The following is a 13,191-nucleotide window of genomic DNA, read 5'->3' on the forward strand; positions in this document are numbered from 1 at the left end:
ATGAGCCCTAGTGAAAAGACTGTATTGCGAGACTATCTGGATGTCAATCTGGCGAGGGGTTTCATACGCCCCTCCAAGGCTCCTTATTCAGCCCCAGCTTTCTTTGTAAAGAAAAAGACGGGAGATTTAAGACTGTGTATTGACTTTCGCAGACTGAACGCAGTCACCCAGTCTAATGCTTACCCCCTCCCTCTTATTCCTGACCTTCTAGCACAATTAAAGGAGGGCCGAATCTTCACCAAACTGGACTTGGTAGAAGCCTACCACCGCATTCGCATCAAAGAAGGAGACGAACCCAAAACAGCCTTTTCCAGTTGTTTTGGGATGTTTGAGTACCTGGTCATGCCGTTCGGACTTTCGGGGGCTCCGAGTGTCTTTATGCAATTAATTAATGAAGTTTTGCATGATTTACTGTTTCGGGGGGTGGTGGTATTTCTCGATGACATTCTTATTTACTCTGAGACCATGGAAGAACATGTGCGCCTAGTGCGAGAAGTGCTCCAGCGGCTGCGGGAGCACAAACTGTATGCTAAGGTGTCCAAGTGTGAATTCCACCAACCTTCTATTACATTTCTGGGGTATGTGATTTCCCACCAAGGGTTGGAAATGGACCCCGCCAAGGTCCAGGCGGTACGGGACTGGGAAACCCCCACTACCCGCCGCCAACTTCAACAGTTTTTGGGGTTTGCCAACTTTTACCGGAATTTCATTCCCAACTTTGCCCAAGTTGCGCTTCCCCTCACTGCCCTGTTGCGTACCAAGGACAGGGGGGCTAGCGCCGCACTCCCCTCAGCCCGTCTGCAATGGTCTCCCCAATGCCAGCAAGCTTTTGAACGTTTAAAGCTACTTTTTTCATCCGAACCCGTTTTGGCTCACCCGGATTGCACCAAGCCCTTCGTGGTGCAGGTGGATGCCTCGGATGTAGCCATGGGCGGGGCCCTATTGCAGAGGGATGAGGGGGGACGGTTGAGGCCATGCGCCTACTTCTCCAAGAAGTTTTCCCAGTCCGAAATCAACTGGGCCATTTGGGAGAAGGAGGCAGCAGCGGTCAAACATGCCCTTACCATATGGAGACACTTCTTAGAGGGGGCCGAGCTGCCGTTCGAAGTGTGCACAGATCACAAGAATCTTGAGGCTCTCAAGGGAGCTAGAAAACTCAATGCCAAACAAATTCGGTGGGCCCAATTTTTTGCAAAATTCCGGTTCACCCTCAAACATGTCCCTGGCAAAGAAAATGCCCTAGCTGATGCTTTGTCACGACTTCCCCAGTATCGCAACGATTTCGATCGCCCCGTCGACTCCCTGTTCACTCCCGAACAGCGAGGGGAAGTCCCTGGCTTGGCCGTCACCACCCGATCCCAAGCCCGCCAACCGGAGACCCCCCCTACGCTCAAAGGTATCCCGGAAGCATTCCAACAGCGACTCCGGGACGCCTCCTTACAGGAGGAGGAGCACCATCTCCTCCCCACTGGCTTGGAACGAACCAACACTTGGTGGGTGCAAGGGGGGAAACTATATGTCCCATCTTCCCTTCGCAAAGAAGTATTGGGACTTGTACATGGGGCCAGGCTAGCGGGTCATTTTGGTTTCATAAAAACGCTTCACCTGGTTCGAAGGCAATTCTGGTGGCCCGGTATGAGATCCGATGTAGAGTTGTATGTGCGCAGCTGCCCCACCTGCGCCACAGCCAAGAAACGGATGGGAAAACCCCCGGGGCTTCTCAAACCGCTTGAGAACCCCTCCCGTCCCTGGGAAGTCATCGCCATGGATTTTATCACCGACCTACCTCCAAGTCGGGGGAAAACGGTTCTCTGGGTTATCACGGACCTCTTTTCCAAACAGGTTCATTTCGTTCCATGTGCAGGTCTTCCTTCAGCCCAGGGCTTAGCTAAACTGTTCATCACGCACGTCCTCAGGCTACACTCGATCCCGAGGAAGGTCCTCTCCGACCGGGGGGTCCAGTTTGTTGCCAAATTCTGGCGGGCTTTCCTAAAGTTAATGGGAGTGGAGGAACAGGGCCTTTCTTCCGCCTATCACCCCCAAACGGATGGTCAAACGGAACGAGTAAATGCGGTAGTAGAATGTTATTTGCGTTGCTATGTAAATTTCCACCAGGACGACTGGGTCGACCTGCTACCATTTGCCGAATATGCGTACAACAATGCGCCTCATTCCTCTACCGGCTTTAGTCCCTTCCAAGTTATATACGGGACGGATTTTGGCCCTTTCGGTTCTGCCCCCGTCTCGCCAGAGCTCCAGTCTACCCCTGATCTTCAGGAGTGGATTCAGGTGGTTAAATCCACCTGGCCATGGTTGCTCAAAAATCTAGAAAGGGCAAAAAGCAAGTACAAGGAACAAGCAGACAAACACCGGTCTCCGGGATGGGAACTCAAGGTGGGGGAGCAAGTCTATCTGTCCACCAAAAACCTCCGCTCTCTTCGCCCCTGCAAAAAACTGAGCGACCGTTATGTAGGACCTTTCCCCATTACCAGAGTAATCAACGAGGTTACCGTGGAACTGAGTCTCCCTAAGACTCTCAAGGGAGTTCATCCAGTCTTCCATATAAGCCTCCTCAAACCTTATGTAGCAGCTCCCCAGTTCCACCCCCCTCCCGCTCATGAGATTCCTACCGTAGTAGGAGGGGATACCCATTTGGAAATATCCAAGGTTTTAGATTCCAAATGGAAGAAAGGGAAACTGTTTTACTTTGTTCGCTGGAAAAACCTTGGCTCCGCTCATGACGAATGGGTGGCCGCACCCCACATGGCAGCTCCTCGCTTGGTCCGAGAATTCCACCTCGCTTATCCCGATAAGCCTCGTCCTCTCGGAGGGGGGCCTTAAGGGGGGCAGAATGTGAGGGTCTCTGTCTTTGTGTCTCTGCTTTCCATCACCTGCGGTGTTATCAGTGAACTCGTAAAAGCAGTTCACACCTTCTGGTCTCAGGCGCCAGGCCTGATGGCCCATGTATCTTCCCCCCCGCTGTTCTTCCTGCCAGTACTCCCTCAGGCCGGTGCGGCCTTGGAAGTGTGATAGCCGCACCAGACTTCCTGGGATCCGTCTGATGTTTTGTATTATGCCAAGCTTGTAACTTCCCATAACAATAAGTGTGAACCCCAGTGCCCCAGTGCCCTGGAGTCAATATATTCTGTAAACCCGTATAGCCCCTCACTTGCAACTTTCTACCTGTGCCTGTCTCATCTCCTGAAGGCTTCAATAAATCTATTGTTTCTGTATCAACGTCTGAGCAACTGATTTGGAGAAGCAAACTCAGAGAGGGGGATCTCTCACATTGGGTTTGGGATGGAAATACACCTCAAATGCAACACGTCTCAGTTTTTTCTGGGGATGGTTTGAAGGCTTTAAGAAAGTCTCCCATCCCTGAAGACACCAGCGACACCGAGGAAGCAGAGAGGAATGTTCTTCCTCACTTCCTAGTATTTTGTTCCTTAAAAGTTCTGTGAAATTTGATGGAAGATCATTGGTGCAAAATTCTGGGAATAACAATAGAGCAAATCCCTGTCAGGATAGAACTCTTTGTGCTACATATTGGAAATCTAGCTCACTCCTAAACATTACAGAGTGGATTAATAAATTGTTTGATTTTGCACTGATGGCTAAATGGTCACATTTGATTAGAATGAATTTAATGGATGAATTTAAGACAAAATGGCAACCCTTATATGTATGATTATTATTCACGTGCTATAAACGCTCACTAGAGAATAATTATTAAGATTGTCAGATTAGAAATTATTTAGAGAAATGTAGAGAATTATTCAGATGTTTTAATTGTTCAGAATAACTGATGAAATGATGATACTGTAAATTATGTAAAAGCTCAGACACTGATACATTTTTTGATATATATTTTTAGAAGAAGAAGAAGAAGAGTTGGTTTTTATATGCCGACTTTCTCTACCACTTAAGGCAGAATCAAACCGGCTTACAATCACCTTCCCTTCCCCTCCCCACAACAGACACCCTGTGAGGTGGGTGAGGCTGAGAGAGAATGACTTGCCCAAGGTCACCCAGCTGGCTTCGTGTGTAGGAGTGGGGAAACAAATCTAGTTCAACAGATTAGCCTCCGCCGCTCATGTGGAGGAGTGGGGAATCAAACCCGGTTCTCCAGATCAGACTGCACCGCTCCAAACCACCGCTCTTAACCACTACACCACGCTTTATTTTAATTATTATTATTTTTCCCTTCCCCTTTCCTTTTTATGTATCCTATTATATAAAAATAAAAAAAATATTTTTAAAAAGCACAGAACTCAAGGAATCCACCATTCCCCAATTTTGTTATTCTGCTCTGAGACTATTAGAAGTTAAACAGGTTAGGAGACACTCCATGGAACTGATCAGCAGGACAGAGAAAATTAAGCACTTCTTCGCACAGAGGATGCTTGATTTTGTGGCAATTGATGCAACATGCTGTGATGGCATTTTGGATTTAGAAATGCGGGGTGGGGGGGACATACTCTATCACACTGGCTTTCACTGGTCATTGGTGGGTACAGATAGGGTAGTGGATGGTCTGACCCATCAGGGATCTTTGGATGATGCCTGTTTTGTTTTGCTACAGTGAATAAAGATAAATGGTCTAACTTTTAACAAACACAAGTGTGCTAGACTTCACCGCTTGGCTAGGTCTCATTAATTAGGTTCTTTCTGTATTTTTCAAATGCTCATCAGGGGACTTCTTACCTTGACAGAAGCCTGGGCCTGTCGCTGGAAGTAGCGGAGCAAAACCAACCAAGGAAAAAGAGAGAATTGTAAGGGGAACCCCCCACTAATACAGCAACTCTGGACAATAAAACTATGAATGTTTTATTCCTCTTTAATTCTCTGCCCTTGTCATGTGGATCAGCTTCAGTCACGCTGCGTTTTGCCATTCCTGAATGTGTAAGCTTGTCAGTTCCCCTCTGGCCACAGTGGGTGATGGGGAGGGGGATGGCCTTGGTTGGGAAACTTTTGGAGATTTGGAAATGGAGCCTAGGAAGGAAAGGGACCTCTGTGGGGCACAACGGCATTCAGTCCACCCTACAAAGCATCCATTTTCTCCAGGGGAACTGATCAGTGTAGTCTGGACATGCGCTATAACCCTGGAGGATTTCCAGGTCCCACTGGAGGCTGGCATCCCTATGAATGTGCAATGTTGGATATTTGAGAGACAGTATGGTATAGTGGGAAGAAGAGGGAGGGGGCATGGCTCAGTGGTAAAGCATCTGCTTGGCATGCAGAAGGCCCCAGGTTCAATCCCCGGTTTCCCAGTTAAAGAGACTAGGCAGGTAGGTGATGGGAAAGACCTCCGCCTGAGACCCTGGAGAGCCACTGCCAGTCTGAGTAGACAATACTGACTTTGATGGACCAAGGGTCTAATTCAGTATAAGGCGGCTTCATGTGTTCATTAAGAAGAAGAAGAAGAACTGGTTTTTAAATGCCAATTTTCTCTACCTTTTGGAAGAATCAAAGCGATTTACAATCTCGTTCCCTTCCTCTCCCCACAACAGACACCCTGTGAGGTAGGTGGGGCTGAGAGAACTCTAAGAGAGCTGTGACTAGCCCAAGGTCACCCAGATGGCTTCATGTATAGGAGTGGGGAAACCAACCTGGTTCACCAGATTAGAGACCACCATTCATGTGGAGGAGTGGGGAATTCAACCCGCTTCTCCAGATTAGAGTCCACCTCTCTCAACCACTACACTATTGCTGGCTCTCTAAAGGGGGATATGATACAGGTTTTAAAAATTATGCACAGGGTTGACTGAGTTGACAACAAGAACTTTTTGTCCCTCCCCCCAAATACTAAAACCTTGTCTCTCACACCTAGGCAGGTTCTGGCTTGAGCTAAACGTCCAAAGAATATGGAGTGATGCAAAAATGTTCCAATTAAACTAGGAAAATGTCTGGGGAAGGGTCCCCATGCGGTTGTAAGAGGTGCCCTCTAATTTCACCCTTATTTTTGAACTGCTGGTAAAGGCTAGTGACTACCAATGGTTTACCTTGTTGTTTCTAATCAAGATGATACAAGAGAGGGAACAGATTTGCTGGAACGCTGTTGCATTCAACACTAGAATTATTGCTAGCACAGAACATTTGTCAGGCTTCAGTCAAGGGTTCCTGGATCCTCTATGCTCCAACAGAACAGGGCTGCAATCTAGCTGGGTTTGCAAATAGTCTGCCTGTGAAGAAGATTACTTCCCCACTTCTCACTGGAAATAATGATAATAAAAACATACCTGCCATATGAATCATTTGACTTAGCTCCGAATCCCTTTGCCTAGCATTTTTTTTACCAATAAAATAAGGATAATGGTTTCTATTTAAGGAACCATTTTACACCCTGTTATCAAAATGATGAATTTGTTACAAGCAAATAGACACCACTTGGTGAGAAAGAGAAATATTTTGTAACAGTCTGTCAAATGCTGAACTCTGGGAAAGGTGAGCTGGTGGGCGTCTTTGTTCACTGCTGCCTGGTGCACTTAGCAAGAGGGGGTGGGGGAAAGAACCTGAAAACCAGAGTTTGAATCACTTCTCTCGAAGACCAAGATTCCAATATGGTCGCACTGATGCAAGAAAGGTAATGGGACTTTGAACTGGAGAGGTATTGCAGCAAAGTAGCTTCCTTAAGAGTAAGTACACACTAGGTTAGTTTTGAACAAACTACTACCCTTGACACTCTGACCTGGATGGGCCAGGCTAGCCTGGTCTCGTCAGATCTCAGAAGCTAAGCAGGGTTGCCCCTGGTTAGTACTTGGATGGGAGACCACCAAGAAATACCAGAGTCATTATGCAGAGGAAAGCAATGAATACTAGACATGATGCATACCTATTCTCTCCAGGATTAGAGGAGCATGCCTATTATATTAAGTGCTTTGGAACACAGGCAGGAGAATGCTACTGCATCATCTTGTTTGTGGGTTTCCTAGAGGCACCCAGTTGGCCACAGTGTGAACAGACTGCTGGACTTGATGGGTCTTGGTCTGATCCAGCATGGCTTTTCTAATGTTCTTATGCAATAGCGAACTACCTGTGTTAGTCTCTGGCCTTGAAAACTCTACTGGGTTGACGGCACTTTACACACTCTTGACGGGGTTAGGGTTAAGGTTAGGGGCTATCCAACTAGGATAGAAATAGAGACCTCTTTTTAAGGTGTGGGTTACCAACCTCCAGGTGGGCTCTAGGCTTCTCCTGGAATTACACCTGTTCTCCAGACTACAGAGATCAGTTGACCTCAGCGGATAGCGAAACTGTTAAGAGGCAAGAACCCTCAGGTTACAACCCAAGTTGCCAAATTTTGTGCTGTCTCTATGACGCTTCGTAGACTTCTGCTAGAATGATGTTATTGGCCCTTATTGCACTTTTTCCTACTCCATCCACTTTTATGTAAAGTGTTTTTAAAATTTATATAAATATGTCTCATTTTTAAATGCTTTTTTTATATTGTTCATGTGAGGTCTACTGTTGTATAGTTTTTACTGGTCTGATTGACTGTACCAATGAATGAATGAATGAATGAATGAATGATATGATCAGTTGACCTGGAGAAAATGTGTTTCAGAGGGTAGCTGTGTTGATGTGCAGTAGAACAGCTAATATGAGTCTGCTAGCACCTTAGAGACCAGCAAGATTTTCAGGGTGTAAGGTTTCCAGAATCAAAGCTCCCTTCATCAGGTATTTGACAAAGGAAGCCTTGACTCCTGGAAGCTTACACCCTGAACATCTTGTTATTCTCCAGGGTGCTACTGGACTCGAATCTACTCAGTGGAAACGACAACTCCAGAAGGGGGACTATATGGCGACACAACCCCATGAAGATTCCTCCCCTCTCCAAACTCCACCATCCCTAGGCACTGCCCCATAATCTCCAGACATTTCCCACTTCAGAGTTGGCAACCCCTAGTGTAGAGACAGGTGGCTTTCCCAGCCCCTCAACTGGAGGTAGGTTAGGCTGAGAGTGTGTGACTGGCCTAAGATCACCCAGTGAGCTTCCGTGGTATATACAAAAAAATATTCCTGGAATATCTATAGGGTTGCCAACCTCCAGGTAGTATAGGGTTGCCAAGTGCCCAGTGGTGGCGGGTAAAATCTCGCCAATCCACCAGGTTCCTTGCCAGCCAGCTAATGGCCAGTGGGCACTGCGAGCACGCACGCCACATGTGCGCACGAGTCACTTTTGGGTAAACTCGAAAGTGACGTGGACGCTCTAGGAATCTCGGAGAAAACTCTATGGAAACCATAGAGTTTTGCCCGAGATCTCTAGAGCATCCACATCACTTCTGGGTAAACTTGTGGGCGTGCTACAGCCACGGCCCCAGAAAGGTCCCGCTGGTGGAGCTACGGGGCCTGGCAAGCCTAAGGTAGTAGCTGGAGGTCTCCTGCTATTACAAGTGATCTCCAGCCGATACAGATCAGTTCACCTGGAGAAAATGGCCGCTTTGGCAATTGGACTCTATGGCATTGAGGTCTTTCCCCTCCCCAAACCATCCCCTCCTCAGGCTCCACCCCCAAAACTTCCCACTGGTGGCGAAGAGGGACCTGGCAACCCTAAATATCGACCAAGGAGAAATATGAAATTTTAGGGGGAGGGTGTGGAGACCATTCATTTCTGATCTAATGGGAAACATCTGCAGAAAGTTGTTTATGCAATTAAGAAGGAGTAGAAACATAATAGAGACCGACAGCTGATGGTGCAGCTACTTCATTCAATCAAAATGTATAAAATTCAGTGCATGGTGATGCTGATCCACAAGGCCCATGTTTCTGCAGCCTCCTTTACCGATCTCCCTCCTTACCCACCAAACTATCAACCCCTCTTTAATTTTTTTTTAATCACCTTAAGAATCCCTTTCACATTCAAGGCTGCTGGCAGGACAGAGGAACAAAATTCCAGGGACCTGTTCACCTTGGCCCCCAGGGAGCTGGATAACTGACATTGTTTTACATGATATTTGGGTTGGATCTGGGATGGGGGCATGGGGAAATTTTGCCGGGGGGTGGGGGCTTGTCAAGCTTGTTCCCATTGGCTCTCTCTCTCTCTCTCTATATATATATATAACTTCCTACTCTTTTCTTCTTCTGGCTCCTCTAGGTATGGGTGTGCGCCGAGAAAAAAACTGGTTATAATTTTGGATCTGGGATTGGGGGTGGGGGACCTTCACTGTGATTGCTGATGTCTGGGTGGAACGTTACCAGTTTGGGTGTCAAACCTGTGTATGTGTTTGGGGAGGGGTTCCAGATTTTCAGGAACATTATTTTTAATGGAGAACCAGTTCAAGGGTCTGGGAAGGCTGTTTTTAAAGATAATCGTACCAAATCTGCATAGAACATAGTCCTCCCTCTAATCCAGCGGTTCCCAAACTTTTTGAGTCATGGAGCAGTTTTCGGAAGAGAAATTCATCACGGAGCGCTAATTTTCATTTAGCACCTATATACTAAACCGAATGATAGTAGTATTTTTCTTTCCAACCTCTTCACGGAGGACTAGGAGATGTTTCGCGGAGAACCAAGGGCTCTGTGGAGCACAGTTGTGGAACAAGGCCCCCCATGTTTCAAGTGAACGGGACCACGGAGTACGATTCTATGGGTTCCCGAACAAGATGCCCCCAGCCATCCTACTTGGAAAGGAAAGAGAGAAGGAGAAGGAGCCAGCCAGACTCACAGCTGTGCTGGACTCTGTGTAGGAAATTGGGAACCAAAGAAAAACAAGACACCTGCTGCTGCTGATGGTATGCACCCAAATACAAAAAACTACATAGATCTTTTGGGAAAGGGGTGTTTTTCATAATGCCTAAGAACTGTGGATTTGTGTAACCATTCTGGAGAATCATGGTAGCAACTCCAAACAGTAATTTCTGAGTATATTTGCAGCTCAGAAATTCCTGAATGCACATCCCTACCTGTGAGCTTTGCAGGTAGTTCACATGGGATGGGATGGATTTATTGAGAGGCAAAGAGTCTGTACTTGCAAGAGTAGGACACTCATCTCAACACAAAGATTTGTTCAAAGGCAGTAAGAGACAAAACTGAAGTGAAATGCCCAGGTCTGGTGGCCCTCTTCTTTTAGGTTTAGGGGCAACCAGGGATGGAATTCAGGGAGGAACTGGGATGGCACAATCTACCTCATTCTTATTATCTTGGGCTCTCATTTAAAAGTTTAATTGTGTTAGGTTCTCACTATTTAGCCTTTTACTTGTGTTAGGCTAACAGGAAAACACAGAAATATATAGATAATTACATTTTTAAAAGGTTAGTAAAAATATTTTAAACACACACATGCACGTACAAATAAATGATAAAGTTCTGTCTATATATGTTCACTCTGCTGTAGTTAAACCTCACCTAGAGTATTATGTTCAGTTCTGGGCATCAAAATTGAAAAAGGATATATATGGGAAGGGGCCGTGGCTCAGTGGTAGAGCATCTGCTTGGCATGCAGGAGGTCCCAGGTTGAATCCCCGGCATCTCCACTTAAAGGGGCTAGGCAAGTAGGTGATGTGAAAGACCCCTGCCTGAGATCCTGGAGAGCCGCAGCCGGTCTGAGTAGCAATACTGACTTTGATGGCCCAAGGGTCTGATTCAGTAAAAGGCAGATTTTTCTTGGAAGAAAATCTTATTTTAACGTATCTAGGGATGATTGGAGTCCTCTAGTGGCTACCCTAGGTTTTCAAAATTAATGGTTTTGTTTGTGTTTATAAAGACACATTTTTCTTTTCTGATCAAGGCCCCATGCTAGGTTGGCCCATTTCCATTTTTCTGTTTTCTACTCTAGGAACAGTGGGGGTGTCCACGTTGCTAAGTGAATATGGCTCACACACCTTTCCTTCAGTTGTATACTTTCCCGTGGCCCCCGCTGTCTGAAATTGCTTCATGCCTATGAGCAGACTGTTTTTGTGTCACTCGGCTGGATTTGCTGAGGATGTCAATTTTTATTTAAAATGACCCATATGGTATGGAACATGTGCAAAAGCAATAGCTTGGTGGGGTTGCCCATAATGGAAAGTGACACTGTCAGAGTTAGTAAGTCATGCGAATTGACCCGACTCCGGAGAACAATCGCAACAGAAACGTCTGCAGAAATTCATGGGAGAAACCCTCAAGTGCCCTTTTTCTGAAATGGGGGGAGGGATCAATAATTCTAGTAATTTAGAATGCAGAGCGAGAAAGTGGTAATAATGATATACCTAAAACACGTATGAGATTGAGAAAAGAATAGTTGCTCAGCAAGTGAAAGAAAATAACTGGCAATTTTATTTACATCTCTGTTTCAAGAGGAAAAAAGCCAAGAGAGTTCTCAAATTATCTTCCACTTTGTTAAAATGTGAACGCATGCCTGGCTTCAGAGTAACCTTTCCCCATTCGACTTGCTTTTATACTTCAACAGCCCACAGCTGGTTTTTACCTTTACTGACCATATGAAGCTGGAAGGCTTTGCTCAGATATCGGAGCAAACTCAGGTGCACAAACCACGTTGCAAACCAAGTAAAGTTCAAGTTGGGAGAGTACTTTCTGGCCTGACTCTTCTGCCTGGCTACAAATCCAGAATGGAAAAGAGAAGGTAAAATTTTGACAAAAAAGATGTTCACAATAAGAGTGATGACCGAATAGAGGCTCCTTCTCAGTGTACGCGTCTGAGACCTGACGTCCATGTATAAAGGGGGGATAAGGTAGTAAGGCAGTAAGGGGGATAAGGTAGTAAGTAGTTCTTGGAGTGTCAGCCTATGATCTGGGAGACCCAAATTAAAATCCCCACTCTACCATGGAAGCTCGATGGATGATCTTGGATACAACACATTTCCAGCCTAACCTATCTCACTCGGTTGTTTTCTAAGGGTAAAATGGAGGTAAGAGTTGCCTCCTCCAGGTTGAAAATTTCCTGAAGATTTTGGGCTGGAGGGTGATATTTTGGGAGGGGAGGGACATCGGCAGGTAGGGTTGCCAGGTCCCTCTTCGCCACCGGTGGGAGGTTTTTGGGGCGGAGCCTGAGGAGGGCGGGGTTTGGGGAAGCACTTCAATGCCATGGAGTCCAATTGCCAAAGCAGCTATTTTCTCCAGGTGAACTGATCTCTATCGGCTGGAGATCAGTTGTAATAGCAGGAGATCTCCAGCTAGTACCTGGAGGGTGGCAACCCTGTCAGCAGGGTATAATGCCATAGAGTACACCTTCCAAAAACAGGCCGAACATTGCTGCTGAGATCTTGTGCTATCTCATTTCTTTGTTTGATTTGAGTTGTCCACGCAAGTGCAGACATGTCTTCTTTGGATCTGTGTTGTTTTTTCCTCTCCCAATTTTAAAACCCTCCCTGACGTTTTGATCTGCGCTCCGGAGGGCAAGTTTTAAAGACTGTGTTTTAACTTACTGTGAATTACCCTGAGGACCTTTGAGTGGAAATGTATTTTTAAAAAAGCCGAATAAACAAATAAAATAAAGGCTTGCCGCAACTATTCACTGTCATTTTTTGGCACTTCACTTCTTAATAACATAACAAGCACACACACACCCCTTTGCTGATATAAAGATCCTTGGACATGGCATTTTCTCAACGGAATGCTCTTCATTATCTAATTCCCTCTGCAATTTTTTCCTTTGCCCTTGCTGAAACTCATAACATCCTTTTACTTTCATATCGACTCGTTTCTCAGCTGACCCGACGGAGATAAATGTCATCCTGCACAGAGGATATCTGAGACGGATATGAATTTTCATGACCCCTTCTGCAAACGGATAAGATTGATAGGAAAGGCACTTTAGGAAGAAGGAACAGACTTTATTCCCTAAACAAAGGAAAGAGGCATTTGCAACTCCGACCACCCAAATGCCAACCAATACCTATGAGCAGAAAGCATCTCATCCTAATGGGTACACAGGCAGGAGATTTGCAGTACAGTCCTAACCACCTGAATAGCCCACCTTAACCTGGGCTTGTCAGACCTTGGATGCTAATCAGGGCTGGCCAAGGAAGACCAGGGTTGCTATGCAGAGGAAGGCATTGGCAAATCACCTTTGCTCATCAGTTGCTTGGAAAACCCTGTGGATAGGGTCACCATGAGTCCATTGCGACTTGACGGCAGGTCCTTCTTCTTTCTATGCTTGTTTCAGGTTGGTCTGCAGTTAGGGTTGCCAGTTCCAGGTTGGGAAATACCTGGAGATTTTGGGGCGGAGCCTGAGGAGGGCGAAGTGTGGAGAGG

The 13,191-nt window shown here is 46.2% G+C and overlaps 1 protein-coding gene across 1 annotated transcript in view; it reads right to left on the reverse strand.

Moving 5' to 3' along the window:
- The window catches only part of CHST8 (carbohydrate sulfotransferase 8), a 269,314-nt gene that overhangs the window by 167,909 nt on the left and 88,214 nt on the right, over positions 1-13,191 (reverse strand). The window lies entirely within an intron of this gene.

This window comes from Euleptes europaea, chromosome 17, assembly GCF_029931775.1.
Source record: "Euleptes europaea isolate rEulEur1 chromosome 17, rEulEur1.hap1, whole genome shotgun sequence".
Taxonomy (NCBI): domain Eukaryota; kingdom Metazoa; phylum Chordata; class Lepidosauria; order Squamata; family Sphaerodactylidae; genus Euleptes; species Euleptes europaea.